This window comes from Mesocricetus auratus, unplaced genomic scaffold (assembly GCF_017639785.1).
Source record: "Mesocricetus auratus isolate SY011 unplaced genomic scaffold, BCM_Maur_2.0 Super-Scaffold_4256, whole genome shotgun sequence".
Taxonomy (NCBI): domain Eukaryota; kingdom Metazoa; phylum Chordata; class Mammalia; order Rodentia; family Cricetidae; genus Mesocricetus; species Mesocricetus auratus.
In genome coordinates this window covers 127,775,580-127,797,847 of record NW_024429182.1, presented here as the reverse complement: position 1 = coordinate 127,797,847, position 22,268 = coordinate 127,775,580, and the positions used below count along the sequence as shown (strand labels likewise).

Genomic DNA, 22,268 nt, shown 5'->3' with positions numbered 1-22,268 from the left:
TTAAGGACCACTGTAAAATTCTAAACCTAAAAGTCCTACCACTTCCCTCCTGCCAGTACTTCCTGGGAATCTGGCTCCCAGCACATGAATAGGCCTTTTGAGGGAAGACAACTCTCCACATCACAGCTAAAACTCATTGAATTCTGATGTCATGAGTTGAAGACAAGCAGTGTTTGATGGCTCTCCCATCTTTCTTCTTTGGTCTGCTCTCTCCACCATGCATGAAGGATAATGGTTTTAAGAAGGCCAAGGGGTCCACCTAGACATGCATCTAACAAACACAGTAGATGTTGTTCATATAGCACATATGTTCATATAGTTCTTCAGTGTTTTTTTTTCTTTATAGCATTTAATATTGGTCAGAATCCTGCCAGCCATCTGATTCCCCTCCAAAAGCATCTCCCAGGGTTCCTGTGTCTCTTCTGCTGCCCCAGACACATCCACTATCCTGAAGGGAAAACTACTATTTTTAAAGGGTTTCATATTCACATCGGAGTTCATCAGTATTGAGAAACTGATTTAGGAAAATTACATCCCCATAATCCTATCTTGGTATACAAAAAGCCTCAGCAGCTGTGTGGGATTTTGAAATTATTGGTGGCCCACTTGGAAAACTCTTACATTTATATGCATACACAGTTTATCCTGTGAACTTTATATTATCTAGTAACTAAGTTGTTCAGCGACTTTAAAGAACTAATAAATTTTAAAACATCTATAAGGTTAGCTTGGGTTCAGGTTATCATTTGCATTGAGATAGCAGACATAGGCCATGCTAGATGCAATGGCTATAAACTAAGCTTATGGGGCTCTCTACTAACAGGATGATTCAGCCCTCTGTGAAAGAGGTGACTGGATCTCTTTAGATTTTGTTAAGTCCTTTCTTTATGGCTGCTATCCCAATCATCCAAATGGTTTTCAAAGCCATGGTCATGTTAACTAATTGAGTCATTCTCTGTATTATTCATGGTTCAAGACTTGCTTCTGAATTTTGAGAGTCAGCCAGAGTGGAAGGCTTGGGGTAATGGATGATGACCCTGTGGATCCTTTGTACTAAGATGTGGGATCCAGGCAACTTACAGAATGGGGAGAAACCTGTGGCTTCTTTCATCTGCTCACTTGCCTTCATCACTGATAGTGTGTTGTTTTTATAAACAATAAGGTGTTAGACCCTCATTGCCTTGCACAGGTAACACCTTTGACGTTCGACCCCAGGGAAATGATGCTGAAGATGTTTTTTTCACAGATTTGGAGGTGTGTTTGTCTGACTCACACAGGTAAAAGCCATAGAACCCTTTGCAACAGAATGCTCATGAGTCAGATGGGTGGGATTTTCACACAGAGACCAAACTCCATCCATGGGCCATGCTAATGCCATATTTTTCTGAGACTGATTATTGCAGAGGGCCATGAAGTTTGGTCACACCTGTGTACTGAACAGAGCTTTTCTTACTGCACCTATAAAATCAGTGAATAGCTGACTCCTTTTCAGAGAAGTTGCTTGCAGTAGATGGTAGTTAATACAAGGTCTTATGGTTGAACAATGAACAGGGAGACAGAGACTTCGGGTCATTCAGCCCTAATGGGATGCCTGTATTACACACCTCTGAAAGGAAGTCAATGTGCTAAGTCTCATTATTACCACACTATCGAGGTGGAAATTTGTCTTAAGTCATTAAGTTAGCATTTCCAAACCAGGATCTCTTTGCCAGCCATGCTGTCTCTGAAAGAACTTGTTCACATGGTGCCATGAACAAGTGGAGAACAAGCATCGTGCTGGTCTCTGGGACAGGGCATATAGAATACGAGTGAACTTTATCCTCTGTACTTTATATTATCTGCTAACTAAGTTGTTCTGTGACTTCAAAGAAGTATTGAATTAAAAAACATCTATAAGGTTACTTTGGGCTTCTGTGGAAGAGGAGGTAAAAAGATTAATATAAGAACTGAGGCCATGAATGACTTCAAGGAAACAGTATCTTTTAAGATAAAACAGGGCAGATACACATAAGAACTTACAGAGGTTGTAACATCCCACAGAAGAGCTGCTACACAAGCTCAAACCAGACAAAAAAATCCCAGCAGGAGAAGAGAGCACAAAGTCCCATCCTTAGTCAAGAATCTATTTGCAATTGATACTTGCTGGGAGAGGGGAAATCAGTTTTCTCCAATGGAGCAACAATAGGTATATCAACCATACCCCAAGGCAAGTCAAATGCTCACTGAAAGTTGGCCAACAAAACCAGACCATTGTTTCTGTTTTTGTTTTTAATTTATATTTGCTTCTATTGTTTTTGGGGGGTTCTTTTTCATTTTAAGAGAGAGGAAGAATATAAAGTTGAGAATATAAAGTTGGGTGGGTATGGAGTGTCTCAGAAGAGTTGGGGGAGGAAAAGATTATGGCCAGAATACAGCATATGAAAAAAATTAAAAAATAAGTTAATGAAGGTCATTTCCATACTTTTTGAACCACCCTATTTCTTTATCCTATCAGTACTCGTTCCTATACCTGGTCCCAGAGGTCAACATGATGCTCGTTGCTTACTTGCACATGGCACAATGTGAACAAGTTTATCTTTTCAAATTGATTCTTTCAATGATGGCGCTGCTGGCAAAGAGATCCTGGTTTGGAAACACTTAACTTAATGGCTTACAACACAGTTTCCACCCCAATAGCATGCTAATAATGAGACTTAAAACATTGGATTATTTTGGGAGATGAGACATGCTAACCTGTCAAGGATAGTCAAACAGCCCCTTGTTCACTGTAGGTGCTTGGTAGACATCACTTAAAATGGTCTCTGCTTAGTGGCAGAGGGAAAAGGAGAATCCTGGTATGTGAATAGAGTAAAAGAGGCTAAGGCCACATGCATTTGATTATTCTATTACTCCTTAGTTACTTTTATTGTGATATGCCCAATGTGTCTGTGTGTTCTAGGGTGAAAAGAGTTTAGAGATGGATAAGAAATGGATAGTGAGATGAAGAATTTCTATTAAATGGACTCTGAGAATAAAGCTGTTGCATGATGGAGAGAATGTTTGTGCTGTGATTGTCACAACCCCCAGACATGTGGGAGGTATATCAGAATCTCCCTGGGCCACAGTTTCTATGGAGAACTCTAAACTCATCAGCTTCTCTTTCTTCATCTTTATGCGGCCATCACTGAGAAAAGGACTGGGTACTGAAGTCAAATGGCTGAACTGGTAGGTGAATACCACCTTTGTCCAGCATCTGCAGTCCTTATGACAGAGCTTAACCTACACACTCAAGCATTTCTCCCTGGAATCGGCTTGAAGAGCCTCTTGTTTCCATTCTCTTCTCTAAAGAGGTTCTTTTGCAAATGAAAAGCACTACAGAGCAATAACTACAACACAACACATGCTAAAATGCTACAGAAATGGCAAGGATCTCTAATCCAACTGTAATGGGAGAGTGGTAGAGGAGCCTAAGGAAGGCATTCAGCTGGCACGGAGGGGTGATCTGATGGAGACATCACGAAGTGCTTTGCTCCAGGGCCTCCTTCTGAGAAGCAGGCTTCAGACTTGCTTATCCGCTGTGTGGAGGCATCAGGAGCTAATCTCAGCTCAGAGGGTGGGTAGGATGCTTCAGCCACAAAGAGAGAAATTCTTCCTCTGTTGCTGGATTGGATGGCATGCTTGTTCTTGGCTGCTTCTGACAAATGTGGTGGGCTCCAAATTCGGGTTCCTAGGGCGTGTTCCTTTGGGGTCTGTTAAGCAGTGTTTGGAGGGAGGTGCACATTCAGGAAACCTCACCGACTGTGGCCTTTACTCTCATGAAGTATGAGCATTGTCTGCCTGAAATATTAGGAAGAAAAAATGGCTTATTGATGTCTTCATGTCTGCCCCCTGGCTCGAAAACACTGAGTTTCTGTGTCACACAGGAGCACTATTTTCTGCCTCGCTCTTTCCCCCCCTCTGTTATTTGATCCCCCCTAACACAGGATTGTCCTGTGTTTCTAAGCATCTGAAGTCTCTTCTAAAAGACAACTGGGGCTGGAGAGACAGCTCGTATATCTCTTTCACAGGATCCAAGTCCGATTCCCAGCACCTACCTCAGGTGGATCCCTACCACCTGGGATTCCAGCTCCTCTCCTGGCATTTACACCCATACATACATACATACCTGCACATGGTCTTAAACACATAATTTGAAATAACAAAAATAAATCTGAAATAAAAAATGATTGGTGAATGGTATTACTTCAAACTCTGTGGCCCAAGTACAAATTGCACATTTAAGCTTGCTGTTTGGAATATATGTTTATATGCATGCAAACCCTTTTCTTTATTTCATCTTTGAAGATGCACCGGCTAAGAGAAGTTCTTTGGTTGTCTTCACCAGAATCCCATGCCTCGTAGGAATGAGGCTGGTGCCTGAACATGCGTTCTCTGACTTAATTTCCATCTGGACGAACTCTATCATGTGAAAAATTGGCACCTGTGCTCTAAATATTCTAAGTAGGAAGAGTGAAACAGCATTGGACATGTGAATCTCAAATAACATCCTTCTCAATAATCACAAGCTCAATTGAATACTGATTTATCCCTTAACATTTCCTTACAAAAATCACCTGATTTTTTTGTTTGTTTTTTAATCTATGTTTTCCCCAAATTCCTCACAGTGAAGGAGTTAGGCAAGTGCCAGTTTCTTCTTGTTAATTGCCTCCTCCTGTGGAATCTGAAAAACCCAGCCTTGGTAGGGATGAAACTTGGATGTGTGGTCCCACCTCTCCTCTCTATTGCTAGGGTCAGGTTAATGCTTTTGGCAGATGAAACTAGATTTCTTGGCCTCATAGAGCCTTCTAGCTATGCAGGCTTTTGCTCTATGAACTCTGCCCTCTTTTTTACAATGGAGCATTTCTAAGACAAAGCCAACATTTGTGAAAGGTCAGTTGCCACAAAGAGCAGAGAGTTTCAGTGAAGATGACAGGAAGAAGATAAACGAACTGGAAAACATCATCTCGGATGTGTATCCAGTCAGCTATTCCTGGATAATGGCTATGGATTTCAAGGTCTTCGGAACAGAGCTTGTATGTGTGTGTGTGTGTGTGTGTGTGTGTGTGTGTGTGTGTGTTTGTGTCAGACCTGAGGTATACGTTAGGTTTCTTTCCACATTTGAACTACATCTCTAGTTTACATATTTTAAGATAGGGTCTCTTACTACACCTTAGCTTATGCCTCATTAAAATGAGCTTCAGGAATCCACCCATCGGAGCCCTACCACCTACAGCACTGGAGTTACAGGAATGCAGGCATCCACACCAGGCATTTTGTAGGTTCTAGGCATTCCAACTCAAGCCCTCCAGCTTGCATGGCAGGTACTTTATCACCCAGGCCATTTTCTCAGCCCTCTAACAGTTTTCACAGGACTTGGATCCATTACAGATGTCCTTTTCATAGGAGTTCACATCAAACCTTGACAAAACGGCACCGACAATACAAATCTATCCAGAGGTAGATGATCGTGTGATACATCTGTGACAGAACAGACACTGGCAATCCTTTGGGAGGGCATTGGTAGGAAAAGCATCCAGAGCCCATGAGAGCCCAGTGTCCCCTGAAGAGGATGTGTATGTTTACTGGGCCCATCTTGAGCTCACTGGTCATTATGATTTACTCCAATATTATTAGGTGAATCTCATGGCAGCATCTATCATCAGAGACAAACTTCCTGTAGATTTACCATAAGGTTCTGGACTGTGTCTTTGAAATCAATATCATAAGATATTAATGTTTCTATATAGGTCAGTGCCAAAGATTTGCGGTGTGGCACTACTAAAATTTATTAATTTATAATAGCAGTAAGGATAATTCCTGGAAATTTTCACTCTTGCAAGAATAGCTAAAGGCCCTCCCCTTGTTAAGAAAAAATGTGGCTCATTATAATAGTGATCTGCATATCCTGGGGGCTAAGTCATTTCCCTTGAAATGAAGCAACTCTAACAATTAAATCTTGATAAAAAAAAGGTTGCCTATAACACGGGTAGTAATTTTTTCTCTTGCACCAAACTTATCAAATAAATTGCACTTAATAACTTGAAGAAAATTCAGGGCTTGTGAAAGATCTTAGTAATGCATTATTTCTTTTTGTCAGATTAACTTACTTGAAAAGTTTCTTTTATATATTTACATATATGTACAACAAATAAAAATACATTTACAACAATGACACCTCTTCCTACATCCCCTTCTCATGGAAGGACATGGAACAGCAGAAAGGCCTTCTCCATGTAAACTTTGAAGTTTTCCATAAAAAAACATTGTTTAGAATCATTTATTTTGTTTTATGTGTACCAAGTGTTTTCCAACTTGTATGGATGTGTACTGAATACGTCCTTGGTGTCTCAAGAATTCAGAATGGGGTGTGGGATGCACTGGAACTGGACTTACATGTGGTTGTGGACTCCCATGTGAGTGCTTGAAGGTGAACTCAGGTCATCAGCAAGGGCAACCAGTTTCCTTACCACTGAGTCATCTCTCTAGCTCCCCACCCCATCAATCTTTTATTTTTTCTTTTCTTTCTCTTCTCTTCCCTTCCCTTCTCTTCCCTTCCCTTCCTTCCTCTTCTCTTCCCTTCTCTTCTCTTCCCTTCCCTTCCCTTCCTTTCTCTCCCTTCTTCCCCTATCTCTAGGTCACTCTCTTTCTTTCCTAACTAAATCTGGCTGGCTTGTGGGTTGTGGGCAGATTTCTAGTTATAGATCTGTTATCAGTGCTCCAGAAACATGTCAAACATGTATTATGTTTTCCTGAGGAGTGTGTAGGAAACATTGAGAAGCTTTTGACTTGGGCCCTACTTTATCTTCCTACAAAATGGTTCTGTGATTCACCAGCTACTTGAACTTCAGATAAATCGCCCAACTTCTTATAAGTTCTGTTTGTTCATCAGGGAGCTTGGGATGACAATTCCTATGTTGTAGATTTTACACATGTGTGTGAAAGTTTAATACAGAGACACGGTCTGAGGCAAAGTTTTCAATAATAATGACTGTTATCATCATGTCTGCAATTGAAATAATATTGAACAAATAAATAATGTTTATTTTTCTGGTTATGCCATTAGCATCATTTTCCCTGATATCAAGAATTTATGCTACCATGGTGGAAAGTATAAAGATAAATAGATTAAAAACTTGAATTTAGTTTTCATTTAAGAACACTTTTGTTTTATTTTTCAAATAAAAAAAGCAAGTAGGGGGTGACAACACTAATTTAGAATGCTCTTGTTCATGTTTTACATATGTACAGTTGTTGGGGAGGGAAAGATAATTATAGTTAAAGAAATAATAGTGGGAAGCATTATTTATAGATTACAGAATAATTGGCAAAGGTTGATTGATATTTGAAACATATCATTGTCATTGACATATTAGAAAAGTTGTATTTACTTTGGATTCCACCTAATAAATCACACAGAGAGAGAGAGAGAGAGAGAGAGAGAGTGTGTGTGTGTGTGAGAGAGAGAGAGAGAGAGAGATACAGACTCACATTTAACTTACAGAATCACCTAAAGCTCCTTACAGTGTGGTATATAATTACTTTATGATAACTACTCCATAGCGCTATGTTATAATATTCAGTATGAACACTATAAGCTCTATCAAATTGATAGGTTAAAAAAAGTGAAATAACAAACACAGCAGGTAATACATATAATCTAGCATGTTTTAGAGGGAGTCTGTTTTGTGCAGCTATGATCAGGACCTCCGGGATGGATCAGGGAGGCTCCCGTTCTGTCTCTTGCCAGAGAATGATACACATCAGAATGCTTTGGCTTCTGAGGCCTGGTCTTTTTTCCTTGCAAGATAGTAGGGGTGGTGGAGACCGGACCACATGATCGTTTTTCTTAGGCCTCAGAGATTCAAAACAAAATCACTTACAGAAGACAGAGCAGATGCTCTTGTCCCTGCAAATGGATGGGTGTGTGAGCATTTTTACCCATGCATTCATCAAACTCAGCGCCTGGAAGCAAGCTTTTTTTCTTTCATTTTGTGAGGTGAAATTTTTAAAAGTGTGATATACGTTTGAAAATTAAAATTAACATTAAATTATGCCAATTTTCTGAGAAAAAAACCCTTTGGCTAAGACTATCATATCCAACTCCAACCTTAAGATGCAGTCCCTGCTTTAAATCATAGTTCTCTTAATTAGGGTCATTGCTACAAATGAAAGCCGATTTGGGTGTTCCTCTAATAAGAAAATGCCAGTTACGGTATATTATCAAGCTCCACTTGCCAGGCATTGAATTTCCTGATGTGGTCTGCTGGGAACCTTAAATGAAAAAGAGCAATTAGAAACCTAAAGTCCGCAGCCATTTGTTGGCATTATCTCGGGATAATTTCCCTGAAACATTCATGATGAAATGCAAAGGTAGATAATTTAAAAACCCATTTAAAATAGCTGTGGTATAATTTAAGCTAAGGTCTCTCTCTATAGTGGACATTATAGTGAGACTGCATTTTGAAATGGATCTTTTACAAATGATCTTTCCTTAGATCTCACAGACAGGGAAGCACTTTAAATGAGTTTAAATAATTTTCTTAAGTGTAGTATGAGTAAAACAAAACAAGAAATATTTTTATTATTTCATTTAAATGGAGATCATCATGATTTTTTGTCCTTAAAAGAATTCTGCTAATGGATCAACACCACCTAGAGAAAATGAAAAAACAAAACAAAACAAACAAACAAACAAACAAAACAAAACAAAACAAAAAAGCAGGGACATCACCTATTTCTTTTTTGGATTTTGATATGCTAATCATTTAGTTATTTTTCTTTTTTTCTTTTCATTTTTAGATGTTTTGAGTTCAAATTATTTTGTGGACACAAATAGTATTTGTTTAGAGAAAAACTTATATGTCCCTATGTTAAGTCAATTTTCTTCTGTAAACAAAAGGTCTCATCTTAAATGAAATAAAAATAAAACAAAGGCAGATATTATAGTAAGATTTTTTAAAATTAAATAACATTGGAATTAGCATGTCACACCCATGAGTTTTTGTAACTTCACTCTCATTCTGTGTCTTTCTAATTTCTTAAAATCTGGAGCAAGGAGCAAATACCAAAATTACAGCTTGATGCTAGCTCAATTTTTATTATCAGTCTCTCCACTCAGGAAATATGTGTTTATAATGGAAGTCCTGACACAGGCTTCGCTCTAATAGACTACAAGATGGGCCGATAAAGTACAACGTGAGCCTATTATTAAGAATCATTACTGCCCTGAGAACAGAGCAAAATTTATCTGAATCTTCCTCAGGATCTAAACCATCATAATGATTTGGGACCTGCTCCATGTTGAAGAGAAGACACCCCATGTTTTTCTTAGATGCCTGGGACCCAAAGGAAATAGGTCTCTTATTGCATCCCACAGGTGCCACGTCAATTTAGATACGACTCATCTCTGAATAAAAAAACTTGTAATTGGATTAAAAAAAGAGAAGGGTCACACTTAGAATTGACTTCAAAGAGAACCCCTGGCAAAATGTCTAACATAATGCTTTTCATTTCAGTGGTGTCTTTATATGCTGTGACTCTGGTTTACATCTTGAACATTTCTTTATGTGTTACTGTAGAAGTGGTGTGAGGGCCACTCATTAGCAGTTAATTTTGGTGCCTTTTTGTTTCTTCAAATTCCAAGTTACCACATTGCCTATCATGTCCCAGTCATTTGCCAGTGGCAACTTGTAGAGAATGGTCACTAAATATGACACACCGTGGAACAATGAATAATGGTTAACCTTTTCCGATGTTTTGACTGTGAAACTCATTTTGCTTTCACATCCCAGATGTTGGTTGGGTATGAAGCCATTATTCTTCATATTGTAAGGTTCATGGACTCAGTGAATCTCCTGACTTCTTTGAACGAAATGACTTTGACCAGGTTTATCCTAGGCATTTCTGTCTCTAAGGTTTGCCCCAGTAAGGGTTTAATTTCTCATTTGCTTTCCCAGAATCTGGCCTTAATATGCTGTTCATCCTATGTTCTGCCTTACTGTTTAATCTTGGCATCCAATTGCTAGCTCTTTTCTTGTCACATTGAGCCCTATAGTTTCCCCTAATTTTCAACACACATGTCATACCAGCTCCATCTTGGCAAAGGAGACTTCAAAGGGACGGAGAAGTGTTCTTACTCAAGACTGAGCAAACTGTATCAATATTAATATCTAACTCAAATGCTAATATTGTAGCACAATCAAAAAATTAAATTAGTGAGTGTTTTATGTATACATACAAGTTCCATGCCAGAATAGAAGAAAATAGCATGTTGCAAGAAGGAAATGGTGAAGAGTCGGTGTGTTTTGTACAATCATCTTTGTAAAAAGGGTGAAGAGTTGGTGTGTTTTGTACAATCATCTTTGTAAAAAGGGTGAAGAGTCGGTGTGTTTTGTACAATCATCTTTCTTTACTACACTGCTATCTCTCCCTCAGCTTGTTGCTGTTATAGTAAATAATTAGAGGCATAGCAATTCTGGGCCATTTCATGTGAACATTGTTAAGGGACATGAAGGTGAAGGCAGCAAACAAAATCTGCTGAGAACCAGGAACAGAAATGGCTAATTACACAGCTGCAGTTCAAATGCATTCTTTACCTCCTTGAGACAGAATTTTTGTTTGATAATTAACAGACCTACAGGGCCCATAACATTCCCTGACTCTGAAGGTATTGATCCCTCTGTCTCTTGCTGTCACATTTGTTCTTTCTGGGTCTCCTTCTCCTGAGAATTGTGATGATTTCATAATTGAGAGGGGAGATGAAGGATGGACGTAACCAAAGCTGGCCTGCTGTGCAGGGACAGCTGGGGGAGAAGCTAAGAGTGGAAGCGTTGGCAACTCTCTATGCAGCTTTATGACATATTTTATTCTTTTTCTTTTGTCAATTTTCACACCATAAGATCATCAGGAGAGAGTTTTTAAACAGTAAAAGCACTTACACATACAACATGCACATGTAGGATCCAATTGATTCTTTAAAATTATTCTTAAAACAAATGGTTTTCACTCAGATTCCCTGCGCTTAGTCAGTTGAATGACGTGAAGGGCAACAAGCTTTACCACTGTGACCCCAGATCATGCTCAGGTCCCTTCATTAATTTGGTATGGGAGGTTTGGATTGAAACTGATGCTTCCTGGAAAGTATCTCAATGCTTGTCTTGCAGGACCCAGGATAGAGCTGAGCAGGCCCCATGGACTTGGGTATAGTGTGTGTATGCGTGTGTGTGTGTGTGTGTGTGTGTGTGTGTGTGTTAGTGTTGTGAATTCTGGTACATGGGAAACAGGCTGCTCTGAGGCATCTTAGAGGCAAACCATGTGTCGATCCATCCTAGGACTATTCAAAGGAGAGAATTTCACCTGGAAGATATTTGGGACACTAACAGGCAGTTGATGTAGTTCCTGACTCCTCTAGAGTTGTCTATTGGCAAGCAGTTGCCATGGATACTCTAACCAGGATGAAAACATGGAGTATTTGATCTCAGGTAAGTGGCACTCATGCAAACCACAGGTCAAGGAACAGATGGAGTGGAAAAACAGGACTTCTCCTCTTGTATAAATCAGATATTTTTAAAATAGAAATATTTAATTTTAATACTAAGGTATATTTTAATTATGAAGGTGGAGTTTCCAGTTGAATATATTGACTGAAATGGTTTCCCTTTGGGCATTAAATTTTCTTGAGTGTGGCTTTTTAATATGAACTCAAATGAGTCATTATTGCACACACCCCATGTACACACACACACACACACACACACACACACACACACCCAAGGTTGGGCTTCCATAGCTAATAAGCATTATTGTGGCAGGTTTGACCAACAGTGAGTTGGATATTTTTGAACAAAAAATGAAAAGTGTCTGCTTTGAACATGAGTGGTCCAAAAGTTATGAACCTAGCACTTGCAGTGTAGTCTGAAGACTACTAAAACACAGGGGAAGATGTGGACAGGACCTTGCAAACACTGTGCCATTTTATGTAAGGGACTTGAGCCTCAGAGGGCTTTGGGACTTATGTGGGTGGATCTTAGAGATAACCCACTATAGCCACAGAAGGACAACTCTGTCTCTCTGTCTCTCCATCTCTGTCTCTGTCTCTTTTTATGTGTACATGTGCATAAGTACAATAAAAGGATACTCCAGGAATCAATAAAATAAGAAAAGAAAAAGAGAAGGAGTTGAATCTTAAATTTCAGTGCTTTGTTCTACCATACAAATATTCTAGAGATAGTAGACACCGTGATGTTGAGAAGGTGGTGATGTACAACAGTCATCAGTACTAGATGTGGATGAAGGAAGGGGACTAAAGAGTCAATGACAGTACAGTAAGGTCTAGTCTAGTTCAACAATCTGGCAGGGAAAATCTTCTTTGGAAACTGTGATCGAACTTGAGGTCAAGAGCCCAGGGAGGGAATAAGCTCCTGTGGATGTTGCCATCATGGGACACCTCTGGCCTTGCTGTCCACAGCAGATCAGAGCCCATGGCTCCCAGTGTTCTCATGGTGCCACCTGCCTGTGCCACAGCTGCAACTTTATCAGTAGGTTCTTGGATTGATTCTTGACATCTGGCACAAGTCATCCATACAATTCAGCCCAGTGCTGAATAGCAGCAGCAATGTGCCAAAGCCTGTCACTCACGCCATCTACATGCTGGGCTCTCTGCACCCTGGTTGAACCAGCCTCATTAGAATGTCATTTCAATGTCCTTATGGCTTTGAACATATTGGTTGTTGGTTTGCTTCATTTTGTTTCAGTCAAAAGCCTGGACAATAATTCGCTTCTTTGTATTCAACAGGACTTCTTAATGATCATCTCTGAAGCTGAGGTAGTTCATAACCTCTGTGATCGCGAGGCTTGGCATTTTTCTTCCTGAAGCATGTAAGCGAACAGGCAGGAATCTGTCCACACCATCAGCTCCAGTCATCCTGCCTTTCATCCTCTTCTCTCCCACGCATGCCCTCACTGCTCTCTACCCACTCCCAATGCAGGTCTGTCAGGAGCGGCCAGAGGTCGACATCAAAGCTTGCTCCCAGCCAGCGGCTTGCCTCTAATGCTAAAGTGCTGGAGAGAGGGGGCTGGGGGAAGGGGAGCCCAGTTGCTTGAATGGTCTGTCATATGGAAGGAGCTTGAAGAACAGAACAAAACTTACCATCATGCTTTCTTGGTAGAATGGGCATGCGTAACGAGGGGTTGGGTTGTGTCTGAAGTATATCAGCACTCTCTGTTTACAAACAAAAAACTTACTTTAGAAGAAAAATCTTCTGTCTGATATTTCTTTGTGCTCATCCATGTGGGGAAAAATGCCTGTTCAAGGCAGGCAGAACACAGAATGAGCTTATTAGCTCTTCAGGTTGAATAATAAATGTGAAATGGTAATTGAGATTGCTGTTTACCATAAATTCTAGATTGAGAAATAGGGGTATTGGGGGTGGCTGGAGAGATGATGGCTCAGTGGTTAAGAGCACTGGCTGCTCTTCTAGAGGATCCGGGTTCAATTCTGAGCAACCCACATAGAAGCTCATATCGGCGTGTAACTACAGTTCCAGGGATCTGACACCCTCACACAGACAAATAAACCAGCAAAACACCAAATCACATATAATCAGTTAATTAATTGATTAACTGAATGATTAATTGAAAAATAGGGGTTGGAGACATGGCTTTGTTGATAAACTGCTAGATGCTCAAGCATGAAGACACAAGTTCAGATCCCCAGTACCGACACAGAAAATCATGTGTATTGGTGCATGCTTGCAATCCCAGTGCTGAGGGGAGGGAAGGACCCCTGAAGCTCTCAGCAGTCAGCCTAGCTGAATCAGTGAGTTTCAGGTTCAATGAGAGGACATCAAATATTGGCCTCTGGGTTTTATGTGCACATGTGTCTGTACAACACAAGTTCACACACAGAGGAAAATGTATAATACATCACATGCATGCACACACACACTCGCATACACACACACATGCGCATGCACACGCACACGCACACACACACACTTGAAATTAATGATAGCCTGCTGATAGCACCATGTGAAAACAGCAATCAGATCCTGTCACTTCATCTAACCAGCTTCTTCCTAGGTAATTCACCCAATCTCTGTCATACATGATCATGCTTTCTTTCTCCTAATTATGTTTTATGGCAGAACAATAGGTGCAATTCAGATAATTAATGAAGGGAAATGTGGGGTGTGGAGGAAGCCCTGAGTGTGTGAAGTCCTGAATGAATGAGTTCCATTGACATGAATATGGCCATATCAAGGACCTCACAACCATGGGAAAGTGGCAAAGCCTCTGCCCCTCAGGCTGTGTTTCCAGGTGGTGACAATGCTTTCCTCTGGTCCATCGTGTGCAGTTGTTGATAGGATAAGCAGACAATGTCCACCATAGCTTCCTTCTCCCCAAGACACTTACGGCCTGCAGACTACTTGTCTACTAAGACTGTTGCTCCTGAGATTAAATCTGTCTCCTTGTTCATCTGTACATAATAGTCATGCCTCCTTGTTTGTCTATATGTAACAACACCACTCCCTGCCTCAGCTGTGCGTAACTTCCCTTCCTCTCAGTGAGGTCCAGGACTCTGAGGCTTTCCCTGAGTGATTTCAGTCTGATAAAACCACAAATGCCCGGTTTTCTGGGTGTTCTTGTGTCTCTGTGCTTGCCTTTTTGCCGTTCCTTGTCTGATCCAGTCTGGTCCATCCCTGAAGCCACGTGGGACATGTCAGAGAGAAGTGCACAGTGTTTTTGAGACTTCAGGGTTGCCAGTACCATGAACAATACCTGCCTCCAAGCTGACTCCAGTGTACTGCTGGAGAAAGACACAGGCGTTTTCAAAGGCAATCAGTTCAAAGGGGCCATGAAACAGACACAAACTTTGTGGAAAGGTGGCAGCTAAGTCTTATTGTTGAATAATTCTGCACTTCTGCTTGGAAAGGTTATTAATTTCTTAGTAGTGAGAAAGTGTTAGAAAGCTAAGCTGCAAAAGACTGCATAGTAAGTCAAATCAAACCTTAAGGAAATGGTTCCATCTTTTCTAAGTTAGGTGAAATAGAACACACTATGAGAGAAAAGTTCTTGGAAGCAAGTGTGTTTTAGATGAATACTTGGGGTGGGTTGGGGCAGTATTATGATTGCTGTTGAAACGTTCTATGATTCAAAACTTACAAACTTAAAGAAATATCTTATATAGGGTTTTTATTTCTGTGACAAAGCACCATGACCAAAGTCAATTTGAGGAAGTCAGGAAAGGAACTCAAACAGGGCAGGAACCTGGAGGCAGGAACTGGAGCAGAGGCCATGGAGGAGTGCTACTTCCTGGCTTGCTCAACCTGTGTTTTTGCATGGTACCTAGGGCAACCAGCCCAAGGGTGGCACTGCCAACTGTTAACTGGACTTTTCCACAATAATCCTCAATCAAAAAAGTAAACCACAGGCAAAAATGGAGGAGGCATTTTCTCAATTGAGCTTCGCTCATCTAAAATGACTAAATGAGAAATGCATGGCGAATGTGAACTTAGAGAATACCTTTATTGTAGATTTACATTTAGGGAAATGCTTATCCATGCTGCTTAGTCATTAAATCCAATGTAAACAGCAGTGCTTGCTATGCCAAGGCTAGACCAAAGAAAAATAATGTATTTAAAATGCAAGAAAAAATGAAGTGTGGTGATATATTGTTTATGATCTAATAAAGCTTGCCTGGAGATCAGACTGCAATGCTGGCCCCAGCCTTAGAAGCTGGGCAGTGGTGGCACACAACTTTAATCCCAGAACTTGGGAGACAGAGGCAGATGGATCTTTTTGAGTTCAAGACAACCATGGACTACATGAGAGTCAATCAGTCTAAAAGAGAAACAGAGCTCATGCCTTTAATCTCAGCACTAGAGAAAATATAAGGAGCTTAGTGCAGTCTCAGGACCAGTCTGAGATTTGATGAGGAGCTGTGAAGTCTAGAGATGCAATCTGAGCTTTGGTGGATTGCCCCTTCTGTCTGAGCTTTGGTAGAGGTAAGAACTCTGTGGTGGCTGGCTACTTTGCTTCTCTGATTTTCAAGCAAGCTTTATTAGATTATAAACAATATATCACCAAAATGGAGGTTCTGGGAATCTATGGAGTATATGTCTGTGAAGCAGGAGAGGCAGCTCTTAGACATACTTTTACTCTCAGAGAAATACTGCAAGTAACTATGCGTTTTTCTGCTTATGGCCATTTTTTTATATTAAGATGTACTGTTTAGCATTCTGTAGGTATCTTTAATCCACAAGGTGAGGCAAGTATACAGATAACTGTACTGTAAAACGCTGCAATGCTTACTCTTTAGTAGTGGGAATAACTGCCCTTTGAAACATGCTGAGCCTAATTTAGTGTTGCATCTATTTTCACAGGTAATGCAACGAGTAACAGGGCAATACTTAATACATAAACAAGTCATTTGCTTGTAACACGGAACTAAGTGGCATGATAAGATAACATGTAAAGTGGCAGTTTCTAATTTTTAAAAGTGATTTTGTGTGTGTGTGTGTGTGTGTGTGTGTGTGTGTGTGTGTGTGTGTTGTGTGTTACGTGTGTTCAAGTACCTGAGGAGGCCAGGAGAGGATGGATCTGAAGTTTTTTTTTTTTTTTTTTGGTTTTTACGAGACAGGGTTTCTCTGTATTTTTTTGGAGGCTACCGGTCCAGCCCGGCCTCGAACTCACAGAGATCCGCCTGCCTCTGCCTCCTGAGTGCTGGGATTAAAGGCGTGCACCACCACCGCCCGGCTGGATCTGAAGTTAAAGGAGCCTATGAGCTGCCCGACCTGCCTACTGGGAGTCCAACTGCAGTCCTCTAAGAGAGCAGCAAGCATTCCTCTTCACTGAGCCACGTCCTCAGTCCTGCATCCTGCTGTTTTATAATAGTTTGTAGGGGCCTCAATAATTCAATCCAATAAGCTGCACACATCAAATGTAAAATGTGACTGCATTTTACCTAGTTACATTCTTGGTCAATATTGTTATATTATAAATTCTTCGGCATGCACTTGTGATGCTGCTTCTTAATAAATTTCACTTTCTCATCCCTCTTTGCCCATTTGTATATAATACAGGATGGCACCTTTTGTATATTATCCAGCCTCTGTCAAGGTTGGAATAAAAGGTTCATTTTAAAATTAGCTTTATTTCTAATTAATCATATGTATGTGTCATATGGGGTATGTGCACATAAGTACAGGTGTCTAAGGAGAACGATAGAGCTCTGTTCCTGAGAGTTATGTAAGCTCCCCGATGTGGGTGCTGGAAACCAACTGGGTCCCCTTCAAGAACAGGGATTTATTATTACTTTGAAGACAAAAGTGGGAACTTTGGAACTGTGTTGGGTGTTACATGTGAAGAAGGGAGGGCAGTTCTGAAAGAGCTTTTATTACAGGTGCTGAAGGAAATTGTTTTTCCTGCTTCTGCCCAGCTTGATGGTAGTTTTTTCATGGATGAACATGACCAGGCCTTCTCCATTCTCAGTTAGATAAACTCACTTTTTCACCAGAAATAGATGCTGGACTTTGTCAAACACTTGTATTTTCAAGTATTAAAATATATATTCCAGCGTTTTTCGAATTCATTTTAGTAAGTGGTGGGTTATAGAGATTTATTTTTGAGAGGAAAGGCAACCTATGATAAACCCACTTCTTCACAATTGTGTTCAGTTTAATGAATCACAATCTAGAAATTTTGCTTCTTTATTCAAGAAATGTGTTTTCTTTGCTTTAGTTTTCATCTTTGGTGTGTATGACAATTTGGTGCATTTGTAGTGATGGTCTTCTGGAGTACATAGGGAAAATCTCTCTCTTGAATCAGGAAATACTTACTTTTGAAGAACTGGTGCCTTCCCCATAAGCACTCAGCGGTATTTGCTAACGAAGCCATATGTCTGTGTTTTCATTTGAAGAACAGTTTAAAACATGCATTAATTTCTCTAACATACAAGATGTCATGGACTTGATCTGTTTCTCATTTGAGGATTGTTAGGTGTTGTATTTCAAGGAATTGGTGCATTTCATAGAAGTTGTAAAACTAATTGACATAAAGTTCATGTTTATGCATTATTTCCATGATATCTAGAGAATGTTCTTAGTGATCATAATTTATTTCTCTTTTTTATTTTATGCTAAAGATAGCTAGAGATTTGTCACTATTAGAGTGTTCTTTTCTTTTTTTTTTGGTTTTACAAGACAGGGTTTCTCTGTATTGTTTTGGAGGCTGTCGGTCCAGGCTGGTCTCGAACTCACAGAGATCTGCCTGCCTCTGCCTCCCGAGTGCTGGGATTAAAGGCGTGTGCCACCACCGCCCGGCTCTGTTAGAGTGTTCTTTAAAAAATTAAGTTTGGTTTCACTGATTGGTCTCCCCCCCCACTGTGTGTGTGTGTGTGTGTGTGTGTGTGTGTGTGTGTGTGTGTATGGAAAGGCCAGAATGCAACCTCAGGCAACATTTTTTCTCTGAGTGCCATTGCTTGCCTTTTGAGACAGGGTTTCTGATTTTCTGGGGCTCACCTATGCTTGGCCAGGAAACCCCAGGGAGCTGCCTATCTCTGCATCCCCAGTCCTGGGATTATAAGCACATGCTATGCAGCAAGCCTTTTTAATTGTTTTTATTAACCTAGGTTCTAAGACTGAACTCAGTTTCTCATTTTATCATCTGAGCCATCTCTCCAGCCTCCAAAGATTTTCCATTACTGCTATCTGTCTCATGGCTGTGAATTTTACTCATTATATTTTCTTTCTTTTGGTTAACAATACTAATTTGCTGTCCTCTTGTTTTCTAAATCAAGTACTAACTAGTGTGGACTTCCCTCTCCTCATTATAAGTATCACAGTAAATGGCATTGTGAGATTTGTCCTGATCCAGTTCAAAAAGCTTCCTACATTGTCTTTTATATTTATTTCATACAAAGTATTATTTTCATGCATGCTAATTTTTTTTTAATTTTATTTTCCAGTTTAAATTTAGATAAGAATCAAGGTTGCTTCACAAGTCAGTTCCAGGTCCCTCTCCCACTCCCTCCCTTCCTCCCGTGCCCCCCCCCCCGTTATCCTCTCATTTCTCCAGGGAGGGTGAGGCCCTCCATGGGGGTGTCCATAGTGTGTCATTTCATATAGGGCAGGGCCTAGACCCTTTCCCAAGAGTTCTGGGTGAGAGTGCACCTCACATTGTTCTATTGGAGTCCAAAGTCCATGTGTATACTTGGGATGGGTACTGATCTGCTGCCCAAGGCTCAATAGATTCCCTAGGCCTCTTCACTGACACCCAGATTCAGGAGGTCTTGATCAGTCCCATGCTGGCTTCCCAGGCTAATGCCTGGGATTCAAGAGTTAACCTTTGTCTGGTCAGCTGTTTCTGGGGGGTTAAACCAGCCCAGTCTTAATCCCTTTGATCATCAGTCCTCCCTCTCTGTTACTGGCTTTCTTGAGTTCAGCTCAGTACTTAACCAAGGGAGTCTGCCTCTTCTTCGATCAGCCACTGAATAAAGTTTCTGTTTCCCAGACTCTCTGGCCATAGGATTGTAGGCTGGCACTCCCCAGATCTATGTCTAAAATCCATATATGAGAGAGTACATGCCATGTTTCTCTTTTTGTGACTGGGTTACCTCACTCAGGATGGTTTCTTCTAGTGTCATCCATTTGCCTGCGAATCTCATGATTCCATTATTTTTTTCTGCTGAATAGTACTCCATTGTGTAGATGTACCACATTTTCTCTATCCACTCTTCAGGTAAGGGACATCTAGGTTGCTTCCACGTTCTGGCAATTACAAATAAAGCTGCTATGAACATAGTGGAACAGACATCTTTGTTGTATGAATGGGCATCTTTTGGATATATGCCTAAGAGTGGAGTTGCTGGGTCTTGTTTTTAAAAAATACTACAAAATCAGCCACATATTTCCTAACAGTAGCGTCTAAATTATTTCCATTGTGATGGAAGCACACATTCTGTATTCAAAATTTAATTCAAACTTGTTTAATGGTTCAGAATGAAGCTTACCTTGGACCATGACCTGTCTTTCTTGAGCATGTATTCTAGTCTTCTATTTTTCAGTTATGTCAAGTGCTTCATACTTTCATTTGTCTTTTTGCCATTATGGATTTTTAGGTTTGATTATTCTGTTGCTTAATAAGGAAGGGTGATTAAATCTTCAACGATATTTTTATTAAATCCCTTTAATGCAATATATTTTGGTCATATTCTTTCCCCTCCCCAAATGCCCACCATATCATCTTCACATGCCTACCTAAATTCATGTTGTTTCTTTTTCAGAAGAGGAGGCAGAAAGATTGTAAGAACCTGAAGTGGTGGATGATTCCAAGAAAACAACGTCTTCCAGACTTAGTTCTATTGCTATGAAGAGACAACAATAATCAAGGCAACTCTTAGGAAAGAAAGCATTTAACTGGGGCGTTATGCACAGTTTAGAGGCTTAGTGTGTTATCATCATGGTGGCGAGAGAGAGAGAGAGAGAGAGAGAGAGAGAGAGAGAGAGAGAGAGAGAGAGAGAGAGAGAGAGAGAGAGAGAGAGAAATCTCAAAGCCCAGTGTCACACTTCCTCCAACAAGGGTACATCCCTCAATCCTTTTAGCCTTTTAAAAAGTTCTACTTCCTAATGACAAAGTATGCGAATAGGTGAGCCTATGGGGGCCATTCTTATCCAAACATCCACAGAGACACAACAGGACTGCTACTCACCTGAACTCACAGAAACTTTGACAGCATTCACAAGCCCTTCTACAATCAAGTCAGACAAAAATCTCAGCATGGAGAAGGGGGAAGTGGACAAAACTTCCCATGTTTAACAAAGGAGTTATTTGCAGTTAATACCTGCTGGGAAAAGGGAGATACGTTTTCTCTAATATGGTGACACAGGGCATATCAACCACATTCCAGGGCAGGCCAAATGCCCAGTGGTGGTTGGCTCCGTACAAAACAGATTCCATTTTTAATGTGATTATTATTATTATTGTTATTGTTGTTGTTGGCTTTGATTTTAATTTTTGTGTTTGTTTTTGAGAGAAACAATAGTTATTACAAATGACTTTACTTTTTTATGTAGTGTGTTGAGTGCGTGGCAAGGTGCACTTAAGAGATTCGAGAACAATTGCAGGTATCAGTTCTTTCTTGTCACTATATGACACCCAAGGATTAAACTCAGGTTATAATGCTTGTTAACAAAACCTTTATCCACTGAGTCATGTTTCTGACCCTAAATCTTCAACTGTAATTATGGGTTCTGGATATATCTGCTTGCAGTTCTGTCAAGTTTTGATTCTTGTATATTGTCACTTTCTTATACAAGCCCATTAAAGCTGTTCATGTACTGTTAGTAAATGGCCGTTCTTTCTGTGAAGCCGTACCCTCCTATTTTATAGCAACATTTTGCCAGCAAATGCAATTCAAGGTATATGATGAAGGCATCTTCCTTTTCAATATTTTAGCAATGTGTATTTTTTTGCATTTTCTTCTTTTTACTTATTTATGCATTGATATTTCAACTGTATTTCCTGTAAGCTATATGTGCTTAAATCTTGCTTCTTTGTTGAGGATGGTCATTTCCAGTTTTTAACCAATCTTTAGAGGGGCAGCTTTCATTGATTTATTAATAATAAAGCTGAGGAGGCAGATATTAGGGTATAAACCTGACAGAACCACAGAACAATGAAGTGATCAGCTGATGCTCCTCTCCACTTCCCTACTTCCTATGTCGAAAAGACCCATGAAACTTTCCAAGTCCCTTCTTATTCTTCCCTATGTCTCTTTAGCTTCGTCTGGGCCAGCTAGAAAACACTATGGTTTATTCTGGTTTTCAGAACAGGGATTCCACCCTCTGAATCAAGGTTTAGCTCCATTGGTGGACTCTGAGCCACAATACAAACAAATCTGCCTCATAATTTAGGCAGTTTAAATGAAATCATTACCAAAATGATTGAATATGACATGCCATATTTCGACAGCTTTTCTCAGCTGTTCTTCCCTCTGTCCCCTTTTCATTTTTATGACATATTTTTTCCTGTTGCAGTTTATTAACTCTGTGTCACTTGTTAGAGGCTGCTCTAGAGTTCATTGCATATATTTTCGACTTATTACTCTTTACCTGAGAATATTATTACGATATATGTTGTTGGGGTTTTCTTGTTGTGACAAGCATGTGAAGGGTGTTTGGAGGAGTAATGGTGTGTCTGCTCATGGTTTCAGAGGTTTCAATTATCTGCTTCTGTTATTTCTAGGTCTGTGA

The 22,268-nt window shown here is 40.2% G+C and overlaps 1 long non-coding RNA gene across 1 annotated transcript in view; it reads left to right on the top strand.

The window, feature by feature from the left end:
* LOC121135432 overlaps positions 1-20,492 on the top strand; it is a 111,192-nt gene extending 90,700 nt beyond the window's left edge. Inside the window, exon 3 of the long non-coding RNA XR_005872562.1 lies at positions 20,300-20,492. This is a non-coding gene — a long non-coding RNA (uncharacterized LOC121135432). The remainder of the gene's footprint in view (positions 1-20,299) is intronic.
* The last annotated feature ends 1,776 nt before the right edge of the window (positions 20,493-22,268 follow it).